This window comes from Dermacentor andersoni, chromosome 1 (genome assembly GCF_023375885.2).
Source record: "Dermacentor andersoni chromosome 1, qqDerAnde1_hic_scaffold, whole genome shotgun sequence".
Lineage (NCBI taxonomy): Eukaryota > Metazoa > Arthropoda > Arachnida > Ixodida > Ixodidae > Dermacentor > Dermacentor andersoni.
Window position 1 is genome coordinate 1,854,562 of NC_092814.1, and position 26,137 is coordinate 1,880,698.

General features: G+C 46.8%; 2 long non-coding RNA genes across 4 annotated transcripts in view; one reads left to right on the plus strand and one right to left on the minus strand.

The window, feature by feature from the left end:
- The first annotated feature begins 5,606 nt into the window (after positions 1-5,606).
- LOC140215533 (uncharacterized) overlaps positions 5,607-26,137 on the plus strand; it is a 192,684-nt gene continuing 172,153 nt past the window's right edge. The window contains exon 1 of the long non-coding RNA XR_011892385.1: positions 5,607-5,990. This is a non-coding gene — a long non-coding RNA (uncharacterized lncRNA). The remainder of the gene's footprint in view (positions 5,991-26,137) is intronic.
- LOC126543973 (uncharacterized) lies at positions 9,344-25,307 on the minus strand. Of its 3 annotated transcripts, XR_008608348.2 has the most exons (3): positions 25,248-25,307; positions 25,113-25,171; positions 9,344-11,941 (listed from the first exon to the last, which is right to left on the minus strand). It is a non-coding gene; the product is annotated as an uncharacterized lncRNA (long non-coding RNA). The 3 variants fall into 3 exon arrangements; XR_011892384.1 differs by having other exon boundaries at positions 25,113-25,301; XR_008608349.2 differs by lacking the exons at positions 25,113-25,171; positions 25,248-25,307 and adding an exon at positions 19,445-23,053.

Below are 26,137 nucleotides of genomic sequence, written 5' to 3' on the forward strand. Positions count from 1 at the left end.
TTCTAGTGCGGCTAGGTTTCCTTCCATGAAATCTGCTCGTGCCTGCCTTCTGGCGGCGTGGAGATTCGGGCCCATGTTTCTCGGTAGGGGGCTAACCTCCAGTGTCTGGCGAACGCTGTCTGGGATGCTGGCAGCCCGATCCTCTATTCCGTCTGTGTTATGCCCTATTCTTTTTAGGAGCTTGCGGCCGGTGGCAGTCTGCTGGAGCCTGGCGATCTGTGCAATGAGCTGCGCTTCCGCGAGTTCTTCGAAGGTGTTGCTTAGGCCCATCTGTAACAGTTTATCGTTGGGCGTGTTTCTAGTCAGATGTAGCGCCGTCTTATACGCTTTCCTTAGTAGCGTTTCCGTCTGTTCTTTTTCGTGCATGTTGTGGTACGGGAGCGAGTACATGACTCTGCTGACCACGAGGCTTCTGACCAGCTTGATTGTGTCTTCTTCTCTCATTCCGCTTCTTCTTTGAGATACCCTCGTTATCATTCGGCTTACTTGTTCTGTCCATTTTTTTAGTAAGCTGATTGTGTGGCTGCATTTCTTGCTTCCTTGAATCCATATGCCTAGGACGCGTATCATGCTCCTTTCAGGTATGTTTTGTCCCTCTAGTTTTACTATTAGTTCTTCCTTGGTGGGGTTTCTTCCCACTCTCAGGATTTCTGATTTTTCGGTGGAGCACGCCAGGCCCCTTTCTCTGACGTATTCTTCCACGCACTCGGCCGCTTCCTGCAATTTTTCTTGCTTCTGTCCCAGGGAGCCTCGATTGACCCAGACCATGATGTCGTCAGCATATATTGCATGCTGGATGCCGTCAATCTTGCTGAGTCTTCGAGCCAGTCCGATCATTGCGATGTTGAAGAGTATTGGTGAGATCACGGAGCCCTGCGGCGTGCCTTTGCGTGGGGTGGTAAAGACGTCACTTGGCAGATCCCCCAATCCCACCGTTGCCGTGCGTTTGGTCAGAAAGGCCCTCACGTAGTCGTGGATTCTCTTGCCGCAGTTGGCGTTGTTCAGTCCATCCATGATGGCTTCGTGGCTAACGTTGTCAAAGGCCCCTTTGATATCTAGGGCCATGATAACGTTTTCGCCTGCTCTGGGTGACGTGTTTATGATTTCTTCTTTTATCTGTAGAAGGACGTCCTGTGTTGACAGGTTCGCCCGGAAGCCAAACATGCTGTGCGGGTATAGCTCCTTGTCCTCCAGGTGGTGTTGGATTCTTCTGGTGACTATCCTTTCGTAGAGTTTATCGAGGCACGAGGTGAGGGAGATGGGCCTCAGGTTTTCAATCTGAAGCTTTTTGCCGGGTTTAGGTATCATCACCACGACAGCGTGCTTCCATTCCATCGTGCCCTCTGCCCACAGTGTGTTGAGGTATGCTGTGAGCTGATCTATCGCCTCGTCGCTGAGGTTGCGTATTAGGGAGTTTCTGATCTTGTCGGCGCCCGGGGCTGTGTTTTTGGTTGTCGCTCTAATTGCCGCGTAAACTTCCTATCTTGTAATCGGTCTGTCCATGTGGGGGTTCTCTGTCCCCAGATACTCCCCGTCGTAGCCTTTGGGATTGTCTTTGCCGTAACATTTTACACGCACTGCCTCCAATAGTTCCTCGTCGGAGCCTTCGTGCTGGTGGACCAGTTTCTGGATTGCTTTGCCGCTTTCTGTTTTCGTTTTGTTTGGGTTCATGAGGGCTTTTAGTATGCGCCACGTCTTGGCTGTGCTAAGCGTGCCGTTCAGTGAGCTGCAGAACTGCTGCCACCCTTGCCTGGCCAGCTGTGTTGCGTACTCTTCTGCCTTCTTTGTGATCTCTGCTATCTTCTTCTTGAGTTTCCTGTTTAGCTTTTGTCTTTTCCAGCGTTTTGTGAGCCCGCGTCTTGCCTCCCATAGCCCGAGTAGCCGCCGGTCCACCTCCGGTGTTTGTTCTGTTCTATCTATTTCCTGTGTGTAGAGTTCTTGTATTTGTTTTAGTTGTTGGAGCTCCATTCCTCTATCGAGGTGATTTCCCTTTTTAGTTGTTCGCTGTGCTTACGGAAGGCGTCCCAATCTGTGATATGGGCTGTGCCGATTTTTCTTTTTACGTTCTCCGCTTCGATTGTGGTTTTCAGTACATAATGATCGCTGCCTAGGTTCTCTAGCAGGTTCTCCCACTCGGCCTGCTTTGCTCCTTTAACAAATGTTAGATCTGGGCAGGTGTCTGGGCTAACGCTATTACCCTGGCGCGTTGGCTGATTTTTGTCCGTTAAGAGGTCTCAGCCTGTGTTTTCTTCCGCAATGCATATTTGCTGCCCCTTCTTTTCGATTTTCTGGTATCCCCAGCTCGGGCTTTTAGCATTGAAATCCCCCGCAATTATTAGGGTGTTTGACTTTGCTAGCATGTTTGCTTCTGCAAAGAGTTTGCCGAAGTCGCCGTCTTTCTGCCTAGGGGGACTGTATAGATTGACTATAAATGTGCTTTTAGCTTTGTGCTTTTGGGTATTATCTCGGTTATTATGTGTTCGATTTTCGTGTTCTCAATTCCTTTGTGTGCTATGGTGACTATCTTGTTGCTAATGAGGGTTGCGGTGCGTCCGCTCTCCTGGCACGTGTATCCTTTTAGGGCGGGTGTTGTATTAGTTTCTTGTAACATAATAATGTCTGGTGGTTTGTCTCTAGTGTTTATGTACTGCTGTAGGAGTCCCTGCTTTCGCCGGTATCCCCTACAGTTCCATTGCCGTATTTCTAGTTTGTTTTGTCCTGCCATGATTTATTGTTGTTGTTGTTACTTTGGCTTTCTGGTCCGAATCTTCTCTCGTTAAAGAGCCTGTCTCTGGCGTCATTAGTGGTTCTCTGTGTGTTTTGGTTTTTTACGTAACTGCGGAAGTTTTGGTCTTGCAAGGCTATTTTCTGTTGCATTTGTAACATTTGATTCTGCATTGTATGCATGAAGCTTTTTAGTTCGTTTCTAAGACTCTGTTCTTCTGATTGTTGTGTGGTCTGCTCTACTAGCGGGCTCGGCGTTCGCCCCGGTGAGTTCCCGCCTTGCCTCTGCAACTGCATTTCCCTTATTAGGTCGTCTATTCTCTTTTTTAGCTGCCGCGTTTCTTCTCGGCAGAGCTCAAGTTCTTTTTTGAGTGCTCTATTTTCCTCAGCTAGTTTCTTTTCGTTGTTTGTTTGGTTGTTTTGACCCGAGTGCGGAAACAATGATTTGGGAGGGCCTGCTCCCCAGCTCACCTGGACTCCGCCTTTCTTCTGTTGTTGTTGCTTCTGCTGCCCCGGGCTGCCGTTCTGCTTCCCCAGGGGTGGGAAGGACTCGTCCCTGGGTCCGCCACGGCTTTGACTCCGTCCTCGGCTCCGGCCCCTGCTTCGGCTCCGCGACTGGTCCTCGTACCCCATAGAGTTTCCTACAAAATTACTAGAGGGAACTCTGGCGCTGCAGTCGTTGTCCTACCATGGGAATGATGGGAAGTACATGGATTTGTCTGATCTTCGTGCTTGTGGATTCAGACGTTCTTGTGGCTTGTATATTACGCTATATAAATATTATTGTCGTATATTTCGGCGCAATCTATATTCTTCGAAGTGCAGAAGACGCCGGGAACGCGTACAGTTTCTATTAATTGCAACGATTAACCTTGTCCAGGTGGCCAAATCGAAACCCGCCAAGCGTCTCAAGGCACTGGCATGCCCACGATAAATTCATAAGGGCGTTTCATTCGCTTGTCGATACGTGCGTCCGTGGCTTAATGGTTTCAATATCAGGCTTCTGTGCTAGAGTCCCTGTGTTCGAATCCTGCCGTCGGGCAATTTTATTGATGTTTATTTAATTATTTATTCCGCAATATACTGTTGAAAATGACGAGTTAACAAAGTCACAATGCCGTTTGAAGCCAAAAGGACGAAGTTTAGGCAAATCCATATACTTCCCATAATTCCCATGCTGGGACAACCGCTCCCATTGCAGCTCCCGTAGACACTAGCGCCAGAGTTCCCTCTAGTAATTCTTGTAGAAAACTCTTATGTCGTACCCGGCCCCGTTGGGGCTCTGGGATCGGCCCCTGTCGCCCTCCGAGCTGAACCATCTCGGGCGTCGCCATCAGCTCCGGCTCTGCCGCTGGCCTTTCTGAGGGGGTCGCCCTCGCAGCTCTCCGGCTGTCTTGAGTCGCAGCTTGCAATCTTTCGTGCCGGTTGCGTGTCGCCATCGCAAACCAGGCACCTGAGTGTGCATTGGTGTCCTTCTGCCGGATTCTGCGTCCCGCATAGTTTGCAGGCCTTGGTCTCCGGGTGCGGACAAACGTCCGATCGATGTCCTTGCTGGCAGCAAATGTAGCAAATCTGCCGCGTCGGACGGTACGGGTAGCACCACATCTCTCCTCCGTAGTATAGGACTTGCCTTGGGGTTATGGGGCCGTCGAAGGTGATGGCGGCGGATTTTGATTTTCCCAGCACGCGGGAGCTGTGGATCGTGACTCCTTGAGTCCGCACCCGTAGGATGGCCTTGAGTTCCTCCGGCGATGTTCCGGGGTCTACGCCGTGAATTACCCCTCGTTGGGTGTCCTCGGGGACTGCCACGTAAGCGTTTACTTCATGGGTGCGTTCCCCGAACGTGAGATGGGTGATGCGTCTCACGTATCGGGCCGCTTCCTCGTTATCTGTGCTTACAATAATGATGTTCGAGCCGTTGCGAAGTCTGATAATCAAGTCTTCACCTTTACATTTCGAGTTGGTTGCCGCCACTACGGCCCGGGCGACTTGGTGGGATTGCAGCGATCTCACAATGAGTCCTTTCGGTCTCGAAATTATCTTAAAGTCGTCTTTCGGGAGCGGAGGCAGCCTCAGTCTGGGCCGCCGCATCGTCTCCTTCTCGCACTGCTTTGACGCAGCTGGCGTGCCAGCTTTTATCGAAGTGTTGGCCAGGTTTTTTCCGCCGAGGTCACCCTGAGCGGCCGGTGGCGAATTTCCGGGGTTGTTCCGTTCGTTTTCTCTCTGGCGTTTCCTCTGGCGTTTACTCATGGCTAATTCCCAGTTTTGGTTTTCTTCGCGTTGTGGTCCGCGTTGTGGGTCTTGCATGGTGGCCTCCTCGTTGCCCCTGCCCGCTAAAAGCTCGGGTTCGGCGGCGTCGAGGTAATCTTCCTGTCTAATAAGTCTCTGGGTTGTCCATCCATTGTCCGTCTAGAATCGGGTCGGTTGTCGGGGCAGTGGTCCGTTCCAGGCTGCATCGTCCCACGGGACGAGGCCGGGGTCACGGAGTAAGACATATAGGAGGTGAAACTCCCGTCAGCGCGAGCGGGCGCGGGCGATCAGATAAAGTCACAATTCTTGCATGCGCCGACGCTACCGTATACAGTGGCGGCACCATGCGGCGCGTCGTAGAAGCCGCAGCGGGGAAAAAAAAAAAAAAAGCAGCGCCCGGCAGGCGGCTCGGCGGCTCCGGCCACTCCGTGGTAGAAGTCAGGCGCGCGCGGCCGAACGGGAGCAACACGCTCAACCGGTTGCCCTGGCAACCGAAACGGCGGTAATTTCTTCCCATGTCGCCAGGTGCCGCCAGCATGAAAATATATCCGCGGGCTTGTGACCTTTACAGGTCGCCGCAAACAGCGGAGTTTCCACTCCTAAATATTTCTTGCTCCGTGGCCGGGGGTGCGCATTTACATTCGCTCGCCTGTGCAGCCGGTCGACTGCAGTGCCGCCCCCGCGGCACCAAAGGGAACTATGTATCTAGGTAACTTTTCGCCCTAGGGGAGCCTAGGTCCCTAGTTGTCGTGCAAAAAACGCGCCTAGCTCCTGAAACGCCCTAGTCCCCATGCGCGCGCGCGCGAGGCCCATAGAAGTATGCGCTAGCGCAGGGTTTGTGCCAACTCGCCGGACCGACAGCATAAAGTTTGTCTTTATTCTATGGCGACAGGGTGCACGCAAGCAGCACTACCACGAACGAAGCGATACAAGGTGGAACAGCGCGTTTTACGGCAATCGAAGCTGTGTGTGTGTGACGAAGGTGTATGCGCAAAATAGCACGACCACGAACGAAGGTGGAACATCGCGTTTTGGCGTTTAGTGTGCGCAGAGCAATCGAGTTGCGTGTGTGACGCGTTTGTTCGCGCAAACAGCACGACCACGAACGAAGCGATACAAGGTGGAACAGCGCGTTGCACAATCGAGTTGTGTGTGTGCGTGTGTGACGCGTTTGTTATGCGCAAAGAGCACGACGACGATAGTCTTCTAACTGCGCCAGAGCAAACCGATTGTTGAGTACTACATACGTATTGCGCGGGCGTTAAAACTAGAGAAACACGGGATTGCGACGCGACCAGCCGCAGTGTAAAGGACTGTACGTACGTACGTTTTTTAATGTGGCCAATCTTAAAAGGACGATGGCATTTCTGCACCGGCGGAGAAGTGGGAAATCGTGATTAAATTTGGCCGATCATTGTCAAAAGCAAAGGCTTACCCTTAATTAGGGGTTATCCCCTACCTTCTACTGAAACTGCAGCCTCTAGTAGGCTTCACGCACTTTTGTAGTCATGACACCATACGACGATACCCTCCGACGTGGGGCCCAGACTACTGGAGAGCTGGTTGATCAAGCTTGCTCAATATACTTGACCTTTTGTTCTTTCATTATGCTACAGTGCTAGAGCGCAGTTTCTTGCTATTAGTAAACTGGCAAAACAACAAAGCATTGCTACTTTACTCCTCAGTGTTGTGGTTCTTCAGTCAATGACACTAGAGGGGAAAGGAATCGAGATCCAAGCCAAGTGGCAAATTGTGTTTAGTCAGTCTTAAACACCCTTAACTCAATGTTTTAGATGCCTGTGTGGTTGATACCTTGTCTAGTGGAACTTCTTGCCATCCCCAAAATGTGCATAGCACCAGAGGTATAGTTTGACAGCTGTAAGCAGTGCAATTAAGGGAGTGCAGTACCTGTATTGCAGCTTTACACCAGCTAAGATATTGAAGCTTAGGAGTATGTTCATATTTCTCATCTATAGTGTGGCAAGAACTTGTAATCCGCCCTCAAGTTCTGCTGGAGCACAAGCTACTGTTGCTCTTTTGTGCAGCTAGTGTCAGCAGACAAGCTTGCAGTATTGCTAGGTAGAAAAGCACTTAGGCTTCACGACCATCCAAGTCATAAATGAATAAGTGCATGGCTAGAAGTTGTAAATTGCAAGGAACAGTTCAAATGCCATTGAGCATAGTTGCGCTATTGCAATGTATCCTTCGGAGCATTGTACGAGCCATGGTGGTTCCCACATTGTGAAGTGCCACACCAGTGACATATGATAATGATGCCAGCGTGATCCAGTGTGGCTGTACTTTGTTCTATAAAACTTTTCATGTGTTTTAGATTATATTTAGTGCAGTATCTGAAAGGTTATGCGCAGATGATAGTTGACCTTACAGCCATTTTTTCTATACAGTCCTTCACTTTCCATCAACTTCAGCAAATCATTGAAGCCCCAAAATAACACATTTAATATTGGTATTCAGATTGAACAGTTTCAGTTCTATGTGTATGTTTCAGAGAACTGGACCAAACATCAAGAATGAAAATTTAGCTACCTATTGATGCTGTAGCTTTAGGCTCTGCAGGAACCATTTATCTGCAGCACCCAACTTATCCCGTATTTGATGGATCGTGACAGATGTGTGAAGAAGCACGAGTGTTATGCAGAACAGTTTTCAAGAGGTAATGAACCTCTGCCATATACATAAATAACTGGAAGCCTTCTCCTAAGGAAATGTTCGTGCTCTGCACTGTAACATCGACAAGTCCCTCCCTAAGATAAGGTGATAAAGAGAGCTGGCTTTATGAATCTGTTGTATTTCCACAATTTTAACATGGTATAAGTGAGGCCCAAGGCATAAATGGGACTGTGTGCTGTTCTGTATGCGTGCTGCGCTTATTGTACAGATCAATAGTAGCCAATCAATAGCCATTTTATTGAAGATGCAAACTGGATCATATCCTAGGGCCAACTCACTGTCAATGAAAACTGTTATACTGGCTTTCTGCACTGTTTATTGATCATGGATTTCTTTTTGAGGTGCGATTGAAGTCCCTCAAAATCTTACTTAAACTATGAATTGCAACTGGGAGAACGTGTCCGTTCATTAGGACCACACTTTTTGTATTTAGCTCTCATCATTGTAAACAGCTTCATAATGAGAGGAACCTCAGACGAAATGCTTATTTTTTCCTCGCATCCTTCTTCTGCCTTCTTTGTAAGCTCAAACTATGGCCATGTAAACTAGGTAATCTTGCATTTATCCTGTCTACAAGTGCCTCTTTTGACATTCATGCCTGTATTGCCTTTTCAGTGCCTAAAAATTCCCTTTTTCCTTCTTTTCTCATGACTCCATTTTGTTAAACAAGAACCACTGAACAGTAATGAATCTGAACAGTAATGACGAAAGCATTGTGCGGAAATATGCAAGGTGATCAGGAAATGTAAAATGAGTCATACACCCGATTGTAGCAAACTGTTACAGAGAAAACCCATGCAGGTTTCTCGGAAATTCTTCACAAACCTACCACATGCTTCAGACTGCTCCTGTGATTCAGATGTCTGCGATAATACGTAAAAGTAGGTTCTCACGGGCACATCTATTCTCTAGTTCATGATGTCTTCATTCCAGAGAGCCTCACCATGCCATAACACTAACCCCTGTATTCAGAAATGCATCTTAACTTGAAGCCCATGCTTGACTCGATTTAAATGACGCCTGTCGTGAACACACCATAAGCAATGCAATGAGCATCTTGGGCACATTCACACCATACGTCATTTATATCAAGTCAAGCATGAGCTTCAAGATGTATTGCTGAATACGGCAGTAAGACTTGATAAAGGTTGCTATTATTTGTCCAATGTTTCAGTTTTCTCAAGAATATCTAGCTTTTTCTGAATGCTACCAATTCTTGCTTCATTCTCCTTTTCACCACATGTGCTTCATGGCAATCTCTTTCATCTTTCCATCCCTTCTCCTTTCCCATGCTGTTGGCCAACATGCAGGTGTTGTCTATGCGCTAGACAGTTACGATGTGGTCAGCAGGCTTTGCATTTCTCTGTCAACCAATTTCTCTCTTTGCTTTTGTGATCAAGTCCGCCTGACCCTTAGCTTACTGTATACAATGAAAACAAAGCCTTTTTTTTTTTCATGAAATGGGCAAGCACTTGCATCTCTTGCAAAGGATCTTCTAGTAAAGTTTCTCGTTCCTGCAATCACACTGAACATGCACATCCATCATAATTTTTATGCATCTAAAACGCACCGCCAGAAAGAGTAACAAAAACCAGCTATATTTTCAGATAACACTTGTGGCTAAGAAAGCAAACCAACACCAATTATGGGTGGTCTCCATTTTTTTTTTTTTTTTCAACATGCAAGGAGCATTGTGCACACACCTCTCAAGCATAAATGGAGCACGTATGAGCCATGATGCCTCAATGGCTCCCATGTCTGATCACCCAAAAGAAGGCAGGCCAAACATAAAATTTGTTTTTTGGAAATTCCGTTTATTATAGCTAAAACTTTATCTTGAAAACACAAAAAGTAGTCTTCATTTCAAGACCGTGCAACCTCTGGCTGTATTTTGCAGAGCATGAAAACATGAAAATATACTAAATTGAAATGGCAACAGCAAAGAAACACTGGCTTCCATCTTCTGCAATGCAGAAGAGAGTGACACTGTACACATTAATCCAAAGTATGGACCCAACTTGGTCGTAGCATACATGCTCTGTGCTGATGTAACTTTAATTAGAACTGAAGTGTGGCATCCACTACTCGCCTGTGTCGTCAAAGGCCATTTCATGTTGCCACACATTCTTTATCCGCTACCTGAAACGATTACATTACACCATGAGGATGACAAAGCTCACATGCATTAGAGGAAAATTGGTTGGCTATCTTGTCTCCCATACAACTCCGCCAAATACCTGCAATTAGTGTAAGTATGCTAGTTCCTTGCACTGTTTCCCATAACATCTTTGTTGAAGGTACTGGGTAACAATATCTCAATCACTTCACAAACTGCGGATATTATTGTTAATTTTTAAAGCGAACAGCTTTATTTGCCTCTCGACAGCACATGGCATAATTTGTTTAATGTAAAAGGTTGAAGCAATTCATCGGCATGCGCTTCACAATGTGCCTTGCAAAGATTCCTCATTAGCAAATATACTGTTTCGAGAGTTTTCATTTCAGTTTGCTGACACAATGACAAGAGACAGGAGGGAAGCTATGAAGCTGCTTGTCTCTCCACACCAAAAGCCAGCACCTATAGACTCTGCTAAAGATGTACTTCTCAAAATCTGGCTACTCCTTGACCAATCTGTGCAAAAATTTTAAATATGTGAGTCAGAAGCTATGTCAATCGGGCTGCTGCCACTCAAAGGGCAAAGCTCCTTGAAACAGCAAAGCTCAAAAAAGAAGGAAAGAAGAGCACGTGTGAATGTTTCATGCTTTATCATGTAGAATAAAGGTTTCACCAACGCCAGGAATGCCACGCATCAGTGCCAGCGGGAACATCGTCTTGAGAATGGCTCCTTGATTTGGATTACATATTTCAACTAACAATTCTGCTGTATTGATTTATAGGTTGTATTTATGAAATCAGCAGCAATTCTGCTCGTACAGTTTGAGAAATACGCCAAAATTGATGCATGGTTCTTTCACATAAGAATTTGAAGGATAAATTCTAGGAAGCGTTACAAAGGCAGAAACAGTGTTCGAAGGTGTCAGAATGAGGGCCATGAAATGAGGTCCTTGACTAACCGAACAGTGCCGCTGCTGCAGACATTTTAAGCATGAAATGCTTTTAGCTCCTGTTGTCAGCCACCTTCAATGAACCAAAAGCCAGAGTCATTATCCTGTCACTCAAACCAGCTCATCCGGGCAAACAGTCAAGACTGCAATACATATGCTAGTTACTTCCCAAACATGTTACAAAAAATATTGCTTCTGAGTTCTAAATATTTGCTCACAATATCACTCAAGCTGTAACTTCTAGTACGCTGAAGTTTTATTGGTCACTTCTAATAGCGACGTTCAGAGGCAGATACAAGGCACTGTACATTTGATTGTCATTTTTTGGCACTGAGACACAGTTGCTTGTGCTCTTTTCAATGCCAGCAGTCCGCGAGGTCCACGGCGCATCTGGTGGACCAAGACGAGACTTGCAATGGGGTTCTGTCTTTGACAGGAAACTTGCTTCCATATGGACCAATGTACAGTTGCGTGGTGCGGTGGGGTGGGGTGTGCCGTTGGGAATGTACGCTACACCCATTTTAAGATTGTGGCTAGTATCATCTACAATCAATCTGCTTTGTTGGCAGCCATTTCGTGCTTACATCCACTCTCGATTACAGGAGAGCCAGTATTTTTTAGTGTCACCAGAACAGCCTGAAAATGCTCATACAAAATTCTCCAAAGAGCGCAAGCGCTTCCGAGCTTTTTTAGTCTGTACATTCCAGCTATCTGAAATGAATCCAAGAAAGTAGTGGATGTTAAGGATATGATCATAGAGCTATGGCATATTACTTCGAGGTAGATGAAGTGGTACACGAAGGTGTCTTGTGTATTCTATTTCAGTGATAACATCATAGTGAACTGTTGGATAGTGTTCAGGAGAGATGCCGCACTAGTGCAGCCAGCATCAAGTGCAATCAAAATGTGGCTTTGCTGTTGTTCAAAGCAGATATTACATTCGCCCTACAGCAGAAAGGAAACGAAGCAACACCTTTAAGAAGGCTGTCCCCAAACAGCAAAAAAAAAAAAAAAGGTTGGAGGACACTTAAGCTGCGCCTTTAAGAGTGGAACACGATAGCATTAAAAGATCCCTGGCTGCTTCTCACGCTTCCGGGCAGCTGCAGCTTATGCTTCTGTAATGTTTTCCTGGAAATGCTGGTGGCAAACGCTATGCACGAAGGCGAGCTTTCTGGGGTGTGCCACTCCTAAGACAGACCTGAAATGGCAGCTGGAAAAGGGGTTTGTGTTTGAGTTTCTGCACAACAGAATTATCTTTTCTCGCATATTCAAATTACAATCCAACGCTATCATGTCTCGAGGTTGTGTGCAAGTCATACTTTATGAATTTTTCACACATTCTACTTTGAGAATTTTAATTCGTTCAGTAACGCCTATATGCCACGTGGAGGGCCTGCATGAATCGGGATGCATGGTTTGGGATTAATTTTCTCATGAAAAAGGTCGCCAACACCACTGCTGGATTTTCAGCGACATGGGGCCCTGAACGCTACGGCTGTTAATATTGTGAATCAGTTCCAAGCCAACAGCACATGTGCCATGCACAAAAAAAATCAAAGTAGATGCACTTGCGCACTTCCCAAACATTTTTTTACAAGAAAGGCAGAGGAAAAACCTATGCTGCTAAGACATCAGATGAGTAATATGTAAAACATGCAATATAAAGTTTAATTGTACACCCGACAAGGACTATATGGTAACGTAGATTGGAGACGGAGTCTTGCAGAATATACGCTTCTCTTTAATGGCGGGCCAGAACAAGAGCGTGCAGCTTACGCACTTCATCGTCTTTAGTGGCACCGACCTTTGCGCGCGCCGTCCCGCGGTGCAGGAGCCCCACATCTTTGTGTCAATTGCCTCCCATGAGAAAAGCGACCGTCTCGGTCGCGTCAAAAAGTTATTTCAGCGACATAAGAAATGGAGCTCCTCAGGTGCATCTCGGCATTCACGTATGCGCATAGTATGGTTTCATGCGCACTACGTGAACAACTTCAGCGGGAGGACGACGACAGAGTGAACTGGGGTCAGAACTGTAGGGGACCACTTCGTAGGTCATGTCACAGAGGCGGCGTGTAACCTTGTAAGGACCAAAATACCGGCGGATCAACTTTTTTGAGAGTCCACGGCGGCGGACAGGCATCCAGACCCACACGCAGCCGCCGGTATTGTAATGGATGTCGCGTCTACCCTAGTTGTATCGAAGGGTGTCAGGGCTATTATCAGCCAGTGGTAGCATGGCGTCAAGTGTTGACCTGACGTGGCGCCCGTATACAAGTTTGAACGGCGTAAACTGTGTAGTCTCCTGTACAGCAGTGTTATACACGAAAGTCACATAGGGTAAGATCGCGTCCCACGTCTTGTGCTCTATGTCGACATACACGGAGAACAAATCAGCCAGCGTTCTGTTCAGACGTTCCGTTAATCCATTGGTTTGAGGGTGATATGCAGTGCTCTTGTGGTGAGAGCTATGCGTCAGCTGGAGAACATCCTGCATAAGTTCCACTGTAAATGCTGTACCGCGGTCAGTGATGAGAACAGACGGTGCACCATGTCGTAGGACGATGTCGCGTACAATGAACTTGGCCACTTCATATGAATTTGCTTGCGGAATAGCTTCAGTTTCGGCGTACCGGGTTAAGTAGTCGGTAGCGACGACTATCCATCTGTTGCGCGAAGAGGTCACTGGGAACGGTCCAAGTAGATCCATTCTATTTGTTGGAACGGTGCTTGAGGAAGGTCCACAGGATGGAGAAAGCCAGTCGGTTTAACTGGTGCTTTCTTGCGGCGCTGACAGTCGCGGCAGGTCTTCATGTACAGTTGCACAGAGGAATAAAGCCGGGGCCAGTAATACTTCTGTCGTATCCTTGCCTAAAGTCTTGGCAAATCCCAGGTGTCTCGCACATGGCTCATCATGGCAGGCTCGCAAAATGTCGTGGCGTAGTGCCAATGGCACGACAAGGAGGTACGTATTGGGGCCGCTTCCGCAGTTTTTCCTGTAAAGGACGTTGTTGTACAAGTAGTATGATGATAAGCCGCGCACGAGCGAGCGGGGTAAAACACCTTCAACTCCTTGGAGGTGTTCGATCCGCGGCAGCAGCTCAGCGTCAGCGCGCTGGTGCTCAGCCATCTTTATGGCGTCGATAACGCCGACAAATGGCAAGTCATGGTCAGGGTCCGATGAGGTCGTAGAGAGTGGTGCACGTGACAAACAGTCAGCGTCACTGTGCTTCCTGCCAGATCAGTAGACAACTGTAATATCATACTCTTGTAAGCGCAGGCTCCAATGGGCTAGTCTGCCTGAAGGATCTATTGAGGTTGGCAAGCCAGCACAGGGCGTGGTTGATCGCTGACAGCGTTAAAGGGTTTACCGTACAAGTAGGGTCAGAATTTGCCAATTGCCCACACAACCGCTAAGCATTCCTTTTCAGTAGTTGAGTAGTTTTTCTCAGCCTTGGTGAGACTGCGGCTTGCATAAGCAACGGTGCGTTCCGCACCAGCTTGCCACTGCACAAGTGCTGAGACCCGCATTGCTGGAGTCAGTATGAATTTCAGTGTCAGCGTCTTCGTCGAAATGAGCAAGTATCGGGGCCTCTTGCAAACGCGCAATTCATTGAAAGACTGCTGCTGCTCATCCGCCCAAATGAAAGGCGCATCGTCGCATGTAAGCCCTGTCAGAGGCTCAGCAATTCTCGAGAAGCCCTTGACGAAGCGCCCATAATATGCGCACAAACTAAGGAAGCGTTGGCAGCCTTCTTGTCTGTGGGTGGTGAAAACTCAGCGACGGCAGCTAACTTGTCGGGGTCTGGTCGGACGCCTTGAGGACCAACGACATGGCGAAAAAATTTGAGCTCTTGGAACCTGAAGTACCATTTCTCAGGCTTGATGGTGAGGCCGGCAGTATGGATCACAGTGAGGACACTCTCGAGTCATGTGAGATGTTCGCCAAACGTGCTCGAGAACACGACGACATCGTCCAAGTATACGAGGCAGGTTTGCCGTTTGAGTTCAGCAAGCACGGTATGCTGGTGGTATTAAAGGTGGCAGGTGAGGAACAGAGACCGAAGGGGAGAACTCTGAACTCATAAAGCCCATCAGGTGTCACAAATGCTGTTTTTTCACGATCCTGTTCATCAACTTCGATTTGCCAATATCCTGATTTAAGATCCAACAAAAAAAAAACTTGGCATGTTGTAGACGATCCATTGCGTCGTCGATGTGTGGCAATGAATAAACATCACGCTTGGTGACACGGTTCAACTTTCTGTAATCTACACAGAAGCGTAGTGTGTTGTCTTTCTTTCTGACTAACACTGCAGGGGAGGCCCACGGGCTGGTGGATGGCTGGATCACGTCGTCTTGGAGCATCTCTTTCACCTGATGCTTGATCGCTTCCCTTTCCACTGGAGACCCTCTGTAAGGATGCTGACAGACAGGACGTGCAGACTCGTCCGTAATAATGTGGTGCTTTGTGATGGACGTGCGCCGCACTTTGGATGACGTTGAAAAACAGTCCACAAATTCATTCACAAGACTCAGTAGACGGTCTTTCTGATGGTCTGGCAGAGCGGCGTTAAAGTGAATCCGTTCTTTTAGGCTGGGTAACCCAGATTGCCGAGACGATGCGGTTTCCAATGTGGCAATGTCAGTAACGTTAGTGATTTCGCGAGGAAATGAGCTCAGTTCAGCCATTTCGTTCGTCGCAGTACATGCCGATACTTGTTGCTAAAGTTTGTTAGCAAAATGACTGAACATTTGTTTTGCACCCGAAGAAGCCCTCTGGCTATACAAATGTGGCGCTCAAGAAGCAGGGGCATGTTTGCCTCAGCAATTCCTTCGGCGGCGTCCTCCATGTCGCATCGGACAAGGGTAAGCACGCTACTCTTGGGTGGCAATGTGATGTGATCGTCAGTTACGCAAAGCGCGATGTCACGGTCGTTGTCATTACTGTTCGCCATGGCTTGCGTAGTCGTGAAGCTGACTCTAGACTCTTGCAGGTCGATGATGGCACTGTTCGCCTCAAGGAAATCCATGCCGAGTATAAGGTCCTTTGAACATTCAGGAAGAATGACGAAGTCGCCGATGTACGTGAAGCCCTGCATGTTGACTCGTGCCGTGCACCGACCCATTGGAGTTATGAGATGCCCTCCTGCAGTACGAATCCGAGTTCCGGTCCATTGCGTCGAAACTTTGTTCAGCATACACGCGAGATTCTGGCTCATGACAGACGTGTCTGCACCCATGTCGATTAACGCCGTGACTTCGTGGTCATCTATGGTAACTCGTACGTCGCAGGATACTGACACAGAACTACACTGCTTTCTCTGCATCTCAATTACGTCATATCGCGGTCGTCGTAGTGGATCTTCAGCATTCGCAACGTCAGCAACCTCACCTGCGCAGGTCGCTGGACTTAGTTTTCCTGGGAGGCAGGGCTGGGTGAGCGACGCCCCGTTGCTCTCGATGTGAGGAGGGGGCTGGAAGACCAGTTTCGGGCGGGTGACGGTGACCGGGGTTTAAAGAATCGTGGAGCAAACAAGGTCCTGGCCTCTGCGAGGTATGCTTCAAACTCCAGGGGGCGTTCACCATTGCACGGGCACGGTGCATTCAGTGAAAATCCAAGGAGCCCAGCTCGACGGTAAGGACACGCCCTGTAGAGGTGATCAGCTTCATCGCAATAAAAATACAAGGGCCTCCGGTCTGCGGTGCGCCATACGTCGCTCTTGCGGGGTGGTCGTGTTTCAGCCATGAATGGCGTGCGGCGAGGCTTGAAGTCGCCAGTTGCTTGTTCAACGGCGTGCACACCATGAAAGTCCGGGACGTCGCTCACATCGCGAAAAATACGAACTCCACGTTGCTTCCGCATACGACATGCAAGGTTGTGGCTGCCGTACCTCGTGCTGTGGTGTCTCGCTTCACTCTGGGACTTCGACTGACTGCCTGATTTCCTCTTGGACGACCTCAGCCAGATCGAGCCGCTGTACCGATGCTGGAGCCACCTGAAGATTTTGAAGCTACTCTCGAACGATAAACCTAATGAGCTCCCGCAAGGCGTCGGTATTGTCCAGGGGTATAGCGAGAGAGTCATGCGATAGGGTCGACACGTCGCGGTTCTGCCTTGTTCGCTGCTGCAGTGCCTTTTCCACTGATACGGCTTCCGCGAGAAACTCTGCAACAGTCTTTGGTGGGTTGCATATTAGGGCACCGAATAACTCTTGCTTGACACTGCGCATCAAGTTCCTGAGCTTCTTTTCTTCTGGCATGGATAGATCCGCGCGTCGGAAAAGTCGGCATATATCTTCGAGAAACATTGCGACGCGTTCATTCGGCCTCTGTACTCTCGCCTGAATTGCAGATTCAGCTCGCTCCTTGTGATCGAAGCTGGCGTATGTGCCGATTAGCTGTTGTCAGAATTCGTCCCATGTCGATAGGGCCCCGCTTCACGATTCTCAAACCATGTCCACACATAGTCCTTGAGGGCAAAGTAGCCGTTCCGTAGCTTGCGCTCTGGAGTCCAGCCGTTGAATTCTGCAACACGCTCAAAGTGATCGAGCCAGTCCTCTACATCCTCAAAGGTGTCCCCATGAAAGGACGTGGGGATTCGTGGCTGGTTGAGGACGACCTCGGTCGGCGCGGTCGAGGAAGATGGAACCGATGTATTCGTCCTTCTTACTTGACTGCGTAGAGGCTCATGCTCAGGCGGCAGTCCTTGAAGTCGGCAGCTTGTCCGTACTTGCACAGTAGTCAGCTTGACCGGACTTCGTACTGGGTTTGTAGGCGGTGTTCGATCTGGGAGTGGTAGCACGTACCCCGCACCTCCACCAGAAAAATGTAACGCAGATTGGAGATGGAGTCTTGCAAAATATACGCTTCTCTTTAATAGGGGGCCAGAACAAGAGTGTGTAGCTTACGCACTTCGTGTTTCATAGCGCCGACCTTTGCGCGCGCCGTTCTGCGGTGCGGGAGCCCCACATCTTTGTGTCAATATGCACCAATTGCACGCAGAATTGACGTCAACTCAGGGTGAAGGTCGCTTTCCAAGTTCTACCTGGTGTTGTCTACAGGCAACAAACGCACTGCTGAAGAAGCTTACACAAGCATTTTTCATTTTCCTTCACTGTCTTTAGCCTCTGTGTATTTTGTACATTTCCACCAAACCTAAATGATTTCCCTGGGGTTTTTCATGTTTCATCCCTAACAGTTAATGCTCATTACAGTGTTGAAGATGTTTGCATGCTTTTCTATGCACCACACTTAAAGAAGAGCCATCCTGTCAGCCACCTAGGTCTACTCCTTTTGCTCAACTACATTTTGGAGCCCAATGACGAGAAAGACTTCTCTAGCATACCTGAAGGTGATGAAGTAGAACAGGATTAGCGGCTGCGTGAGATATTTGAAGACATAATGATTTTTTTTCCAGACAAGATTTGAAACACGAGTTCCAAATTTATTAGCTTTCTTTTACCATTTTTTATAAGGCTATTGAGTAAAACCATCTTCATCTTCAATTACTGACTGAATTAATCTTTCATAGTAGCAACATTCTTGTATCATATAGCGTGTGTTGATGTTGGGCAGTGTTTTCACAATAACAGCCTTTAGAGAGTTTTTATCTATGTGTAGCTGTTCGTCAGTCTCCTTCCCAGTAACACCTGCCATACATAGTGGCATGCAGATTGAAGTGTTCGGAACTAGGAATGCTACATTGAGGTTGATGTGGCTTCAGAAATTTACCACCAGACACTCGTGAGCCATGCAGGGGTTGTGGAAGCAAATAAATTACATAGGGTGGTGCCTAATGACATCGTGCCCAAAAAGCTTTACTATGTCACCTAGGGCTGCTTGGCTAAGGCCATAATCGGCTTTTGAGGGTTCTCACTCGTATCACCCCCTACCTCCCGGAGGAACTCAACCACTTGAATGGCACCTTGCCACGGGCATCAGTTATTTCTTTTTGTCAGAGATGATTATTAGACACGATTTCTTGTATCAACCTGAAAACAATGTGGTTCGTGACATTTCAAGAAGGTGGTGATCTCCAAGTTACTGTGGTCACTGTGTAAGGCGACTAGCACAACATCAAGTTCCATCTCGTGCATCAGGCAGAATGCTGCTATTTCCAAATAAATTTGCTAAATAGGTCACAGAGGTGATTGTGAAGGTGAAGTCGAGCGCTTACAGATTGAGAATGTTAATGGTTAAGGGGATTCAAAGCCGCATCCTCAAATACTCTGCGCAGTTTGCATGACAATGTTGAAACTCAAGCCTGCGTCCTTTGGACTAATATTTCACTGTTTTGTATGGCTACTTTTATAGAAGACAAAAGCCAAACTTCTCCAGGTTTAAGATTGGTTTTACGACAGCTATGACAGAGCCAACTCCTTGGTGCACGCTTATGGTAGTGGTGACGAAGCCATCAGGAGCACTCTACACTTTTATGGATTATACAAAAACTGAACAAGCAAGTTCTATGAGCATCATATCCAATTCCTGCAGTAGAGCATACCCTTCAGATACTACGAGTCACAGCTTGGTGTATGAAAAATTGATGCCCAAATTCAGGGTTTTGGCAAATCCCTGAGAAATGACGGAAAGTTCTTGACCACCTTTACAGCACCATTCCATTGGTTTCACTTTAACTGCTCATGCAATTTGGTATCTGGCGTGCCCCAGATCAAATACAATGGTATATGAATGATATTCATCCAGAACTTACATGTGTTGCTTGTCATATGGTCGAGGTTATCAGTTGATGCTCAACTAAACAGCAACACAACAAACTCTGCAGTACATTTGAGGGCACCCACTGGGCAAGAGCTGCCATCAACAAAGAGAAATGTAAGTTTGGCATCACAATAATATCCTACTTGGGGCATATCATGAACGAAAACAAGCTCAAAGCTGTCACAGACATGCCAAGACCATCCTCCAGAACTACAGCTGCTAATGGGCATGACCACCTATCTAGGTTTATTCGCTCCTAACATGACAAACACTACACCCATTGCCCAGCATGCTGTTTTCAAAGCATGGTTTATCTGGAACCCACACAGGTTCAAGAATTCTCAAAATGGAAAGAAATACTTTCTTCAGATCCAGTGCTTGGCTGGCGCTCCTCAAAATGAGAAACCAGCTGCTAATCACAGCTGATGCTTTGTGCTGTGGTCTAGTTGCAGTGCTCAGCCAAAAGCAAGACGATGGGCAACATGTTACTAGATACGCCTCAAGATATTTTGCAGAGACAGAATGCCTGGCTATGCCTAGATATAGAAAGAAGTGCTTTCTTTCTTGCAAGCTTGAGATAAATTCTATAAATGGGGCAACAATCTGTTTCCCAAATCATAAAATGCACACATGATTGATACATTATGAGGCGTAATGTACATCTTAGGTAAAGACTTTCCTGCAGCTGATACACTGTCAAGTTCTCATGTGAAGGAGAATAACAGGCACCAGAAGGGCCTACCAAGATTGAAGGCTATGCATGCTGCCTCTCCCCACCTTCTTTACAAGAACTGAAGAAAGAACAAGTACTAGATTAATGCTGCTGCCAACTTCGCATCTTCACTTGAAAGAGCTGGCCAAGGTGTTGCAAAGTCTGAAAGAATTCTGGCTTCACAAGGACGATGTAGTCCAAGTCATGTTGACATTGTGGCAACAAAACCATCGCGCCCAAGAAGCTACAGGAGCTTACCCACCCAGCACTTCTCACTTGAAGGCCACTTTGGAATCAATAAATGCCTAGCAAGACGACAAAGTACTGCATCATAAATACATACAAACAGCAAATGTCTTCAAGTCATGTCATGCATGCTAGCACCACAGGGCTAAGAGAAGGGTGACACTCCTGCAACTGGGATTCTGAGAAAAGCTGTTACAGAAGTTCACCATGGACATATTTTCTATTGGAGGGGTGCAGTGGCTCATCATAACAAAATACTAGTAAGGGTATCCTGAGCTAGTACTGGCTAGTTTGACAGGACCTGTGGTTGTGACTCAATGCCTCATTGTTTTCACAAGGCGTGCAATAGTGTAGTGGCCGTGAACCACAACAAACTGTAGCTTGGAAAAGGGCGCAGCTCGCTGTTCGCAGAATTCATAAGAATTCCAACAAATGGCATGCAGTCCACACTACCGACACCGCAGTGATCTCACAGAAGCCACTGTAAACTTATCCAAGAACTCCCTTGAGACGTCAGGTGATGCCTACAAGACACGATTATAGACTGAGCCTTCTGAAATATAGCTCCTCGTTAGTGCAAATGCTTACGAGCCGAAGGCTTAGGACTACACTTCAAGCTACAGCAGACAGCTTCTTTCCACTACTCCCGGACCGGAGGAAAATGAAAGTGCATGAGCAAAAGTGCTGGCAGAAACAGAAAACTTACTCTGATGTTGGGCATGGCATGCAAGATCTACCCAATTTGTATCCAGACATTAATGTCCGAGTAGTTGACCTGGAAAATGCAGGCACACTTCAGCAGCCAGGAGATAAGCCCAGGTCATAGTGGATAGAGACGGACAAAAGGACCATTCATCTCAAACAGGACACAACCAGTGCCACTGCCTCTGGCTACATAATCAAGGGTTCGACGAAAGTTCGTCTGATCAGGCATGGAAACGGGAAAAAAAAAAAAGAAAATGTGATCTAAGAAATAATAGTCACACGACTATTATTTGCCAAACATGCGCAGGAACATAGTCACAAGATTGACTGGGACAATGCCACTGTTGTTGCCAAAGAAAAGAACATGTCATCCCGGCGGCTGCTAGAATCGCTAATCATTCAATCAACGCCAGCTACGATGAACCAGACACCAGGGACTATGCCTGCCATTTACGCATGTTTGTTACGTCACGTGCTGGCTACATAAGTGACGACGATTTCCTGTCCAACTCAGTGAACAAGGAGCCCGTATGCAGTTCCAAAACGTCGGGTTATACATCAGACTTGGTCAGTGACCGTGAACCCCCCTTCACGTCTCTGGCTAAGGGAGAACACAAGCAGCCACAAGACTGTACCAAAGAGGTTCCGTTTTGTAGAGATCCTGGGCATCAACACCATAGAAGTGGACAATGCATAACACCAACTAAGCAGTAAGCAACATGACCCTTTTTATACAGGGAAAGATGTGCTACAATGATGCTCGTACTACTGTAAGGCTAATGTGCATGCTTGTAGAAAATGATCACAATAAAAAACTCACCTCTTGCTTTGTGCTCAATGTTGAGGCTACTATTCTGAATCACAATTACTTTATCCCACCTAGCTAACAGTTTGCCAAATCTCAAAGAGGTTTTAATAAGAATTTTGTCTCGACTACCCGAAACGCCAGTCTGTGTAGTAGTGTTACACAGTGTTGGGTTCAAATCTGCCATAATCATGAATCCGAATGAACTTGCCCACATTTCAGTTATTCTGCAAAAGTATTTGGCATCACTTCGTTGCTTCTATACGCACTGAGGCAATCACAGCTGTGAAACACATTTAGGTCGTACTGAAGATGTTTTCGGATTCCTGATTAATAAGAATACAGCTGGTAACGTAGAGGACTTCTATAGCATTAACGAGAGGGTGGCAGGTCTCGTTGCGACACTTAATAAGAGGTACAAATTGAAGGTCGTACAGGTCTACGCCCCTACATCCAGTCATGATGACCAGGAAGTCGAAAGCTTCTATGAAGACATGGAATCGGCGATGGGTAAAGGCAAAACAAAATACACTATACTGATGGGCGACTTCAATGCCAAGGTAGGCAAGAAGCAGGCTGGAGACAAGTCAGTGGGGGAATATGGCATAGACACTAAATATAGCAGGGGAGAGTTACTAGTAGACTTTGCAGAACAGAATAATATGCAGATAATTAATACCTTCTTCTGCAAGCAGGACAGCCGAAAGTGCACGTGGAGAAGCCAGAATGATGAGACTAGAAATGAAATAGACTTTATACTCTGCGCAAACCCTGGCATCATACAAGATGTGGACGTGCTCGGCAAGGTGCGCTGCAGTGACCATAGGATGGTAAGAACTCGAATTAGCCTAGACTTGAGGAGGAAATGGAAGAAGCTGGTACATAAGAAGCCGATCAATGAGTTAGCGATAAGAGGGAAAATCGAGGGATTCCGGATCAAGCTACAGAACAGGCATTCGGCTTTGACTCAGGAAGAGGACCTTAGTGTTGAAGCAATGAACGACAATCTTGTGGGCATCATTAAAAAGTGTGCAATAGAAGTCGGTGGTAACTCTGTTAGACAGGATACCAGTAAGCTATCGCAGGAGACGAAAGATCTGATCAAGACACGTCAATGTATGAAAGCCTCTCACCCTACAGCTAGAATAGAACTGGCAGAACTTTCGAAGTTAATCAACAAGCGTAAGACAGCTGACATAAGGAAGTATAATATGGATAGGATTGAACATGCTCTCAGGAATGGAGAAAGCCTAAAAGCAGTGAAGAAACTAGGAACAGGCAAGAATCAGATGTATGCGTTAAGAGACAAAGCCAGTAATATCATTACTAATATGGATGAGATAGTTCAAGTGGCAGAGGAGTTCTATAGAGATTTATACAGTACTAGTGGCACCCACAACGATAATGGAAGAGAGAATAGTCTAGAGAAATTTGAAATCCCACAAGTAACGCCGGAAGAAGTAATGCTTTGGGAGCTATGCAAAGGGGGAAGGCAGCTGGGGTGGATTACGTAACAGCAGATTTGTTGAAGGATGGTGGGCAGATTGTTCTAGAAAAACTGGCCACCCTGTATACGCAACGCCTCATGACCTCGAGCGTACCGGAATCTTGGAAGAACGCTAACATAATCCTAACCCATAAGAAATGGGACGCCAAAGACTTTAAAAATTCTAGACCGATAAGCTTACTGTCCGTTGCCTACAAAGTATTTACTAAGGTAATCGCAAATAGAATCTGGAACACCTTAGACTTCTGTCAACCAAAGGACCAGGCAGGATTCCGTAAAGGCTACTCAACAATAGACCACATTCACACTATCAATCAGGTGATAGAGAAATGTGCGGAATATAACCAACCATTATATATAGCTTTCACTGATTACGAGAAAGCATTTGATTCAATCGAAACCTCAGCAGTCATGGAGGCATTACGGAATCAGGGTGTACACGAGCTGTATGTAAAAATACTGAAAGATATAATGCTTCACATCAACCATGGTCCTCCATAAAGAAAGCAACAAAATCCCAGTAAAGAAAGGATTCAGGCAGGGAGATATGATCACTCCAATGCTATTCACAGCGTGCTTACAGGAGGTATACAAAGACCTGGATTGGGAAGAATCGGGGATAAGAGTTAATGGAGAATACTTTAGTAACTTGCGATTCGCTGATGATATTGCCTTGCTTAGTAGCTCAGGGGACCAATTGCAATGCATGCTCACTGATCTGGAGAGGCAAAGCAGAAGGGTGGGTCTAAAAATTAATCTGCAGAAAACTGTTTAACAGTCTCGGTAGAGAACAGCAGTTTACGATAGGTTGCGAGGTACTGGAAGTGGTAAGGGAATACATCTACTTAGGGCAGGTAGTGATCGCGGATCCGGATCATGAGACTGAAATAATGAAGAATAAGAATGGGCTGGGGTGCGTTTGGCAGACATTCTCAGATCATGAACAGCAGTTTGCCATTATCCCTCAAGAGAAAAGTGTATAACAGCTGTGTCTTACCAGTACTGACGTAGGGGGCAGAAACCTGGAGGCTTACGAAAAGGGTTCTACTTAAATTGAGGACGACGCAACGAGCTATGGAAAGAAGAATGATGGGTATAATGTTAAGGGATAAGAAAAGAGCAGATTGGGTGAGGGAACAAATGCGAGTTAATGACATCTTAGTTGAAATCAAGAAAAAGAAATGGGCATGGGCAGGACATGTAATGAAAAGGGAAGATAACCGATGGTCATCAAGGGTTACGGACTGGATTCCAAGGGAAGGGAAGCGTAGCAGGGGGCGGCAGAAAGTTAGGTGGGCGGATGAGATTAAGAAGTTTGCAGGGACGGCATGGCCACAATTAGTACATGACCGGGGTTGTTGGAGAAGTATGGGAGAGGCCTTTGTCCTGCAGTGGGCGTAACCAGGCTGATGATGATGATGAAGATGTCAAAGGCAGAACAGAACAAAAGGGCGGTAGTGCGCATAAGGTTAAAATCGTAGTCCGCAAGATATGGGCTATAAATAACGGCTCAAACACGTTACAGATGGGTGTCAATTTAAGGCGTGCAGAGCATTTAAAGCGTACTTTTAGCGAGGACTTCAGGCGGCGTGAAAAATGATGCCTATTCATGCATAAATAACACACAAAAAAAAAATTATGTGCGCCCCAGATGAGTTGAAAGTGGTCGCAAACAGCTACCTTACCTGTCTATGTGAATGACAGGTGCAGCCTCTGAGCTTCTATACGATCTCTATTCGGTATTCTATTGGATACAAGAAAGAGTTAGTACGCGGAAGGATAAGGAACAGCTTGGGATAACCAAGAAAGCTTAGATGTACCATCGAAGCTCCCATGTTACGCTCACGTCCACGCTCACATACAATTGACAGGAAGCCGCCATGACACATTTTGACTACCGGAAACAGATGGCGCTTAGAGCCTTAGAATGTTAGAGTTACTTTAAAGAATGTTGAAACAGTTTTTCGTTTAAAACATTTTACGTATTGCTTATTTTAATTGCCAGTTTTCGTTTTCGTTCTCTGTCCAAAGAATTGCCAACAAAAAGTACGATTTACAAACGGTTTATTATCACGAATGGCAGCGAAAACCGAAACCGAAACCAGGGCGACGCACTCGTTGTGGGTATAGTTTTATTAACCTCGATCAATGCCTCGATGATAGTGCAACGAAGCCAGAACATATGTGTACAAGGGCGATGGGTGCTACATTCATAAGAACAATATCTCGACATTGGACAATGCTGCATAACATAAGCTTGCAGCTGTAGTTTTCACACATTTTTTACACATGGTACGCTTCGGTTCTTTACGGATTTACTCTCGGACACATTTTAAACTGCGCCACTACGCACATGCCAACATTTCGTCACAATTTCTTTAATGCGGCATTTAGTTCGTCGAGTACACCGACAAAACTTGCGCGGAAATGCTTTCGAGCATCTGTCTCAGCAATCCCCGCCGCACTCCGCTTCCCCCCCCCCCTTTCTTTTTCTATACCACCGCTAATTAATGCACATGTGTTAACCTCCGCATACAAATCACTCGTGGTGTGTCCCTTATTCACTCCGAATTAAAAGTCGGTGCTGTGAACTTACGTACGTACAGTCCTATACAGCGCATTTACATTCATGTGTTAACCTCCGCATACAAATCACTCGTGGTGTGTCCCTTATTCACTCCAAATTAAAAGTCGGTGCTGTAAACTTACG